Source organism: Sorex fumeus, unplaced genomic scaffold (assembly GCF_029834395.1).
Source record: "Sorex fumeus unplaced genomic scaffold, SorFum_2.1 ptg000086l, whole genome shotgun sequence".
Taxonomy (NCBI): Eukaryota; Metazoa; Chordata; class Mammalia; order Eulipotyphla; family Soricidae; genus Sorex; species Sorex fumeus.
Genome location: NW_026606143.1, coordinates 14,993,274 through 15,003,524, shown reverse-complemented (window position 1 = coordinate 15,003,524; position 10,251 = coordinate 14,993,274). Strand labels below are relative to the sequence as shown.

The following is a 10,251-nucleotide window of genomic DNA, read 5'->3' as shown; positions in this document are numbered from 1 at the left end:
ATGTTTGCTGCTCCCAGTTAGTCTTCCTAATTTAGGCTTGATAATTTCCTTTATGCATACCAATTTAAGGCAGAAAATTCAGCAACTTGGATATCATCAGCACATTTTTTCAAGAGCCCTCATCTTATCCCACCACTTAATGATGATGTCCTTGCTAACGTGGTGATGGAGGCTATAGGCATCAGATGGTATAGTTCTTACAGAAATTTGACAAAAGTGTTATTTTTTTCCTTTAAGTATGTATCAAAAAGAGATTTATAGTATAAAAATCTGATTCTAATAGAGAAATTCATGAATCCTCAAGAGTTTCATCAGTACTGTATAGAACTGTGGAGAAAGTTCACGTCCATTTGAAAATTCTTCTTTTGTTTCCAAGGGAGAACAAGAACACAGTCCCCCATTACCACACATTATGTGGTTGAGTTTCCCACATTTGGGGAAATTGCAAGGGTCAGCACATTCTGAATGTAATGGATGAGCTTTGCCTGGGAAAACCACCTTTGGGACTATGGTATCTCCCTGGCCAGGTAAACAGTCTATTTGAAAATTCTACCCAAGTGTCTTGCTTCCTACAGGAACTGGACCTGCCTCAAGAGTCCTGTCAGCTTGAAACTCATCTCTATAAATCTTACATTTTCCCTTCCATCATAAAATACCATCTCTACTTTCAGTTCTCTTGAAAATATATATCAAGATTAATCTCAATTAATGAAACTTCCTGACATATTTTTGGATTCTCTCTATGAAAATTCCTGATGATTGATTGCATGTTTAATAAACAATATACATTACAGCTGTCGTGTTCTTCCTGAAACTTGATTTCCTCTCCTGTAATTGTGTGAAGGGACAGTGGTATGATGACACTTCCTGCCAGGATTTTCCCTGAAAGGTATTTTACACAAAGGCAGCCAGACTCTTGAGCCGAATCCCTTCATAGGCCAGCAGCCAGGATAAAGCCAGTGTGCCTCTCCCCCACTGAACTCTTTCCTCACTGGAGATGGAAACAATATATGTTTATTCATCCTCAGAACTCTGGTAGAGTGAATCTGAATTCAGGCTTTCTCACTGCTGAACCTGTGTGTTTTACCTCCTTTAAGTCATTCCCAGCTTCCCTGTACTCAATAAAGTGGCCTTCATCTTGAGACAAAGTGCCTTTAATAGCAGCAGGTGACGGAAAATTGTATGAATGAAACCAATCATGAACAACTTTTTAACTGTGTAGCTCAACTTGAAAAAAGAAAGAAAAAGGGAAAAAATAATAGCACAGTAATGAAGAAGGCAAGGGATTTTCATTCCCACCACGGGCTCCCCATATTCATATTACAGTGGGGAGATTATGTACATGTGATTCATATAGAACCTAAAATTTCTATGAAATTTCAAACAAGGATATATAAGTAAAGGCACTTGAAAGCAATTTTATATGTGTGTATAATGTGGTTTAAACATATCTGATTTAAACAGTTTTTAGTCACTTTTAGGGTCTCTCATTTGGTGTACTCTGAGCTTCTTCAGCCACTAATTCTTCTTCAAGATCCGACAGTTCTGGCATCAAAGAGGATAATGTTCTCATGCTTGATGTCTGCTCTCTCTTTGATATGTGGAGCAATAAGCCCTATATTCACTTGGTAGCAGTTTATCTAGTCAATGTAGCTCATGAGTTGGTCTTCCTTGCCTTAGTCAGAACCTGTTTTTTTCTTACTGGCTAAACTGACCTTATTAGCTCCATTACTGGCTATATCAGTTATTACATTCCAACAATCCCTGTAACTTATTTTGGAGCCCACTTTTTTAAAATTTATTTTTATTAGTGAGACACCATGAGGTACATTTGTAGACTTACAAATTTTGTGCTTGGGTTTCAATTATACAATGATCAAATACCCATCCCTTCACCAGTGCCCATTTCCCACCAGCACGAATCCCAGTATCCCTCCCACCCCCATCCCCCCATCCCACCCTGCCTCTGTGACAGGGCATTCCCCTCTGTTCTCTCTCTCCTTTTGGGTGTTGTGGTTTGCAGGAGCCCATTTTCTACCTCTGGTGTGTCATCACATGTCTCTGCTTTCATGAACAACACTTAAGTCCAATTGGTTCTCCATATAATGTCTTAAAATGACAAGGAATATGTAATACAACTTTACACTGCCTACAGTAGGTTTACTTAAGCTTTTAAGAATTTCAAGGGCTGAGCCGGTTTTCAACCCCTGATCCGCGTGGGACGGGCACAGAGGCCCAGCTCTGGGCAACAAAGCTGAACGGCTCCAATTCCAACAGGTACAGCCCGCCCCCAAGGGCCTGGGTTCCTCTCTGGGCACGCGCAGCTAGAAACAGCCCCGAGACAGCCGGTTTTCAACCCCTGATCCGCTTAGGACGGGCACAGAGGCCCAGCTCTGGGCAACAAAGCTGAACGGCTCCAATTCCAACAGGTACAGCCCGCCCCCAAGGGCCTGGGTTCCTCTCTGGGCACGCGCAGCTAGAAACAGCCCCGAGACAGCCGGTTTTCAACCCCTGATCCGCGTGGGACGGGCACAGAGGCCCAGCTCTGGGCAACAAAGCTGAACGGCTCCAATTCCAAACAGGAGACATTCCCAACTCCTCGCCCAGTGCCAGGGACTCTTTCCGGAGCCGCGTTAGCCGCGTTTTCCCACTACGTATGCCATAGGAACCATAAGCTAACTTCTTAGATGGAAACTTCTCTATTTTAGCTCAGCCACTAGAAATACAGTTGCCAATAACTCATAAGCCTATCTTAACTCACACTGCATATCAAGCAGAATAGTAACACTGAACTTGAAGGACTAAACCACACCTCTCACAATGGTAAAGCAACGCAAAAGCCCACCAAACATTCATATTGAAGAGTCTAGCCCAGATGACACCAACAGTACTGTAGTGTTAGACAACCTCTCTGACAAGGAATTCAGAAGGGAGCTACTTAGGATGCTTAGGGAATTAAAAGAAACAATGGAAAGCAATGACAATAGAAGACAAGAGGATCTGAAGGCAGAAATGAGGAAAATGCAATCAGAAATGTCAGACCTGAAAAATCTCGTAGGCGAATTGAAAAGCTCAGTGGAAGGCCTCAGCAGCAGAGTAACAGCGGCTGAGAACAGAATCAGTGAGCTCGAGGATGAAGTTCAGAGACTCTCCCGAAAAGAGCAGAAAATGGAAAAGAGACTCACAATTCGGGAACAGATGGCAAGAGAAGATCGTGATGAAGCCAAGAGGGGTAACATAAGAATTATTGGAGTCCCAGAGGGACAGGAAGAAAACCTCGATGAAGAAGAAACTGTCAAAGACATCATTGCTACAACATTTCCAGAGCTGAAGAAAACTTGTGACCACATTCAGGAGGCCCGAAGGGTACCAGCTAGAAGAAATCCGAATAAAAATACCCCAAGACACATTCTGATCAAAATGACCAAAACCTTAGACAGAGACAAAATTCTGAAAGCAGCAAGATCGAAGAAAGAAATCTCTTACAAAGGAGCATCCTTAAAATTCACAGCTGATTTTTCTGATGAAACCCTCATGGCCCGAAAACAGTGGTGGGACATAGTAAAAAAAACTCAATGAAATAAATGCCTCCCCCAAAATACTTTTCCCAGCAAGACTCTCATTCATAATAGAAGGAACAACACACAGTTTCACAGACAAACAACAGCTCAGGAACTTCATAGACTCAAAACCATGGTTACAAAAACAACTAAATGGGCTACTTTAAGGCAAGAAAGGCCCCTCAAATACACCCAATTTTAACAGAACAATGGGACAAAATCCCATAACAATAATCTCTCTCAATGTCAATGGGCTAAACACACCAATTAAAAGACATAGAGTGGCAGGATGGATTAGAAAATTGAACCCAACATTCTGCTGCCTGCAAGAAACGCATCTCAATAGTCAAAGCAAACACAGACTCAGAGTCAAAGGCTGGAAAACAATCCTACAGGCAAACAGCTCCCATAAAAAAGCTGGGGTAGCCATCCTTATATCAGACCACATTGATTTCAGAGTGAGGAAGGTCATAAGAGACAGTGAAGGCCATTACTTATTGATCAGAGGATCTGTACAACAGGAAGAACTTACAATAATAAATGTATATGCACCTAATGAGAGACCAGCAAAGTACTTAAAACAACTACTCATAGATTTGGAAAAAGATATCAATAGCAACACAATACTAGTGGGAGACTTCAACACTGCTTTGTCACCTCTTGATAGATCAACCAGACTCAAGCTTAGCAAGGACATACTTCATTTGAGGGAAACAATGGAAGAAAGGGACTTAGTAGATATATACAGGACACTTCATCCACAAAAAGCTGAATACACATTCTTCTCAAGCGTACATGGAACATTCTCCAAGATAGACCACATGCTGAGCCACAAAACATGCCTCCATAAAATTAAGAAGGTAGAGATTGTATCAACAATCTTCTCAGACCATAATGCGCTGAAATTAGAAGTAAATCACACACAAAAACAGAAAACTAAATCAAACACCTGGAAATTAAACAGTGCACTATTGAACAATGAGTGGATTAGACAGGAAATCAAAGAGGAAATCAAAAGATTCCTAGAAACGAATGAAAATGAGAACACGAGTTACCAAAACTTATGGGACACAGCAAAGGCTGTGTTAAGAGGAAAGTTTATAGCTCTACAAGCATTCCTCAGGAAGGAGGAGCGAGCACACATAAGTAACCTAACCTCACAGCTTAAGAGCTTGGAGAAGGACCAAAAAAAGGAGCACAACCCGAACAGGAGAAAGGAAATAATAAAACTCAGAGCAGAGATTAACGAGATGGAAACCCAAAAAACAATCCGAAAGATCAATGAAACCAAGAGCTGGTTCTTTGAGAAAATTAACAAGATCGATAAGCCTCTAGCAAAACTCACAAAGAAAGGGAGAGAGAAAACCCTAATAAACCGAATCAGAAATGAAAAGGGGGTCATTACAACAGAAACCACAGAAATTCAGAGGATCCTCAGGAAGTACTTTGAGAAGCTTTATGCCACGGAACATCAAAACCTCGAGGAAATGGATAAATTCGTAGACTCCTACAGACTCCCAAGGCTGAACCAAGAAGACCTGGAATACCTGAACAGACCTATCACCATCAAGAAAATTGAAATGGTAATAAAAAGTCTCCCCAAGCACAAAAGTCCTGGCCCGGATGGATTCACTAGTGAATTCTTCCAAACCTTTAAAGAGGACTTACTCCCAATGCTCTTTAAGCTTTTCCACGAAATTGAAATATCAAAAACACTTCCGAACAGTTTCTACGAAGCAAATATCACACTGATACCAAAAGCAGACAGAGATACCACAAAGAAAGAGAATTACAGGCCGATATCCCTGATGAACACAGATGCAAAGATCCTCAACAAACTACTAGCAAATAGAATCCAACTACTCATCAAAAAGATCATACACCATGACCAAGTAGGATTCATCCCAGGGATGCAAGGATGGTTCAACATTCGGAAATCAATCAACATAATCCACCATATCAACAAAAGAAAAGATAAAAAGCATATGATCATATCAATAGATGCAGAGAAAGCATTTGATAAGATCCAGCACCCCTTTATGATGAAAACCCTAGCCAAAATGGGTATAGAGGGGACCTTCCTCAACATAATTAAAGCCATCTACCACAAGCCTACAGCAAGCATCATCCTCAATGGGGAAAAACTGAGAGCCTTCCCTCTAAGATCAGGGACGAGACAGGGATGCCCACTCTCTCCACTGCTGTTCAATATAGTACTGGAAGTACTTGCAATAGCGATTAGGCAGGAAAAAGATATTAAGGGCATTCAGGTAGGAAAGGAAGAAATCAAGCTCTCACTATTGGCAGATGATATGATACTCTACTTAGAGAACCCAATAACTTCCACCAAAAAACTCTTAGAAACAATAGACTCGTATAGTAAAGTTGCAGGTTATAAAATCAATACCCAAAAGTCCATGGCTTTCCTATACGCAAACAGTGAGAGAGAAGAAAGCAACATGAAAAAAACAATCCCATTCACAATTGTGCCCCAGAAAATCAAGTACCTAGGAATCAGCTTAACTAAGGAAGTAAAGGACCTGTACAAAGAAAACTACAAAACGCTACTTCAGGAAATAAAAGAGGACATGAGGAAATGGAAGGATATCCCCTGCTCATGGGTCGGGAGACTTAACATTGTCAAAATGGCAATACTACCGAAAGCATTGTATAAATTCAATGCAATCCCTATAAGGATACCCATGACATTCTTCAAAGAAATGGAGCAAACACTCTTGAAATTTATATGGAACAATAAGCCCCCACGAATAGCTAAAGCAATTCTTGGGAAAAAGAAAATGGGAGGAATCAACCTCCCGAACTTCAAACTGTACTACAAAACAGTAATAATTAAAACAGCATGGTACTGGAACAAAGGCAGAACTGCAGACCAATGGAACAGGGTTGAATACACTGACATCTCTCCTCAATCATATGCTCATCTAATCTTTGATAAAGGTGCAAGTAATGTGAAGTGGAGTAAGGAAAGCCTCTTTAATAAATTGTGTTGGCATCACTGGACGGCTACATGCAAAAAAATAGGCTCAGAACTCTGCCTAACACCATGTACAAAAGTAAGATCAAAATGGATTAAAGACCTCAACATCAGACCAGAAACCATAAGGTACATTGAAGATAAAGTTGGCAAAACCCTCCATGACATTGAAGCTAATGGTATCTTCAAAGATGCCACGCCACTGGCCGAGCAAGTGAAAACAGAGATAGATAAATGGGACTATCTTAAACTAAGAAGCTTCTGCACCTCCAAAGAAACAGTGACCAAAGTACAAAGACAGTCTACAGAATGGGAAAGGATATTCACCGAATACACATCTGACAAGGGGTTGATATCCAGGATATACAAAATACTGGTTAAACTCCACAAGAAGAAAACATCCAACCCCATCCAAAAATGGGGCAATGAAATGAACAGACACTTTCTCAAAGAAGAAATCCGAATGGCAAAAAAGCACATGAGAAAATGCTCTACATCATTAATCATCAGGGAGATGCAGATCAAAACCACAATGAGATACCATCTCACACCTCAGAGACTGGCCCACATTCAAAAGAACAAAAGCAACCGATGCTGGCGTGGATGTGGCGAGAAAGGGACACTCCTTCACTGTTGGTGGGAATGTCCACTGGTTCAGCCCTTCTGGAAAACAGTATGGACGATTCTCAAAAAATTAGAAATTGAGCTCCCATTTGACCCAGCAATACCACTCCTGGGAATATATCCCAGAGAGGCAAAAATGTATAGTCGAAGTGACATCTGCACTTGTTTGTTCATTGCAGCCCTCTTTACAATAGCCAGAAACTGGAAGAAACCTGAATGCCCAAGAACAGATGACTGGTTAAAGAAACTTTGGTACATCTACACAATGGAGTACTATGTAGCTCTTAGAAAAGATGAAGTCATGAAATTTACATACAAGTGGTACAATATGGAAAGTATCATGCTAAGCGAAATGAGTCAGAAAGAGAGGGATAGACATAGAAAGATTGCATTCATCTGGGGGATATAAAGTAACAAAGTATGAGATTAATACCCAAGAATAGCTGAGATCAGCACCAGGAGGATTACTCCATAACTTAGAGGCCAGCCGGGTATCCTAGAGGAAAGGGCTATTCAGATAGAGAAGGGAGCACCAAATAAAGGATGTTTGGAGGATCCTCCCAGGAGGGGAGATGCATGTCGAAAGTAGACTATGGACTGAACATGTTTGCCACTCAATGCCTCTTTTGCAGACCACAACACCCAAAAGGAGAGAGAGAACACAGGGGATTGCCCTGCCACAGAGACGGGGGGATGGGGGGATGGGGGTGGGAGGGATATTATCCATGGTGGTGGAAAATGGGCACTGGTGGATGGATGGGTATCTGATCATTGTATAATTGAAACCCAAGCACAAAAAATTGTAAATCTACAACTTTAAAAAAAATAAAATAAAATAAAGGGGAAAAAAAAAAGAATTTCAAGGGCTAAAAATCAAAGTTTGGAAAAAAAGAAATTCTGTGCAAATGGAAACCAACTAGAGCAGGTTACCTATACTTAAATAAGTCAAATGCACTTTAAGTCAAAAGTTTTAAACAGAGAGGGTATGGTGCCACCAGCAGGTCAGTCTGTACCTGTGAAGTGAGTGCATCAGAAGCCTGATGGCAATGTCAGACTTTCAGATACCCCAAAATTGCTGCTGTGCCTTTGGCCAGACCCCAAAAACTCGGGGCAATGTTTACCAAGAAAGTAAACGGCCAAAAGTTAGGTGTGTGGGAGACACACCCACAAACCACCTCCAGCTCTGTTATATAATTGGAGGCATGGCCTCTCTGATTCCTGATCGAACTGCTTAATGGCCATGATCCCAGAGTCTCAGAAACGAATCTCGGAACCCAAAGGTTTTTTGGCAGAAATAAGTCCTGTCCCTGGAGTAGGTTACTGGTGCTGGGCCACTTGAGGTGAGAATAGGTTTCATGCCTTCGCCTGTTCCCCCTGGTGGCCTGGTGACTGCCATTCTCCAGAGGCCACTGGACAGTCAGGTTTGGACCTGCAGTGACAAGACACACGGGGCCTCACCACATGGGAATGGAGCTGACTCTCCCCGTCCCAACGAGACCCCGAGTCACTGCCTACAAACAGCCTCTCTGGCTACTGATCAAGCTGATTAATAGCCATGATACCGGAGACTCAGAAACAAATCTTGAAACATTGCGGCTTTTGGCAGAAATGCATCTGGACTGCATACAAGGTGGCCACCGGCTCAGAGCTTATTGGAAAGCCAGATATGAGCCGGCGGTGACGGGGCAACTGCAGTCTCATGGGAAGGGGGACGGTACCGGCTCGTCCTTCATGCCTTACCAAGGTCACGAGTTGTCCCTCATAAACAGCTCTCTGGTATGGCCATGGCTCCAGAGGCAAAAGGACTTAGTCCAGAGCCCAGCAGCTTGCAGAAGAAAAGTGAATGGACCATGCATTAAACTACGGCGTCATGCCTCCCCAGGAGGGAAAGGGTGTTGCTCCCTTCTGCCTTTTTCCCTCCTGGCAGCAAGGTGGCCGCCACCTCAGAGCTTATAGAAAAGCCAGGTACGAGCCGGTGGTGACTGGGCATCTGCAGTCTAATGGGAAAGAGGATGGTACCGGCACATCCTTCATGCCCTACCAAGGTCATGAGTTACCCCCCATGAGCGGCTCTCCGGCATGGCCATAACACCAGGCACATAGAAACCAATCTCGTAATTATCTGGCTCTTTGCAGAAATCCAAAATCGTGGCCGCGTGACATTATATGATTCTCATAACCAGCTATAAAAAACAAAATATTTCACAATGCTTTTTCAGCTATTCTGATTGTTTGGGGGGAAATTCTAGACAATAATGGTGCATCTTTTGTCGAAATAATGAATGTAATCAATGTAGAGAAGAGTTAAGTAGAAATCATTTGCCTCACAGGCATTTGGAGGGGTGGGTGGGGGGTATACTGGGGTTCTTGGTGGTGAAAAATGAGTACTGGTGAAGGGAAAGGTGTTCGATCATTGTATGACTGAGACTTAAACCTGAAAGCTTAGTAACTTTTCCCACAGTGATTCAATAAAGAAATATAAAAAGAAAAATGAATAAATAAATAAAAATAAATTAAAAAATGTTGTAAACAGAAAAATCAGTCTTTGGGATGGAGAGATATCTCAATAGGCATGCTTTGCAAGCAGGAGGCATGAGTTCAATCCCTAGCAATACCTGGGTTCCTGAGAGTAGACAGAACTGACCCTTCCCCAAGTACTGAAACAGGAGTAGCCCCTGAACATCACCAACTGTGTTCTCCCCAAAAAACAATAAAAGGTCATTCTATAATTAATGGGCTCAATTCGTCAGAAGGCTATGACAACATTAAATATATAAGCATATAATATACTATCATCTTCATATATTAAATAATTATCAGATCTCAAAACAGAAACAGATAACAGTACAATAACAGTGAGTAGCTTCATGCTCCACTTTCTACAGTGAATATATCATCCAGACAGAAAATCAATGAGGAAATAATGGACTTAAACGTCACTTTAAGAGAAAATGGCTATAACAGGCACATACTGAATGTTCCATCTACTACATTCTTCTCTAGTGCACACAGAATTTTCCACAAAATAAATCATGTTCTGTCACAAATAATTCTTGACAAATTTAAGATTAA

The 10,251-nt window shown here is 41.7% G+C and overlaps 1 non-coding gene across 1 annotated transcript; it reads right to left on the bottom strand.

Moving 5' to 3' along the window:
* Positions 1-372: 372 nt before the first annotated feature.
* LOC130039462 (U1 spliceosomal RNA) lies at positions 373-535 on the bottom strand. The gene has a single exon (XR_008794886.1). It is a non-coding gene; the product is annotated as a U1 spliceosomal RNA (small nuclear RNA).
* Positions 536-10,251: the final 9,716 nt, after the last annotated feature.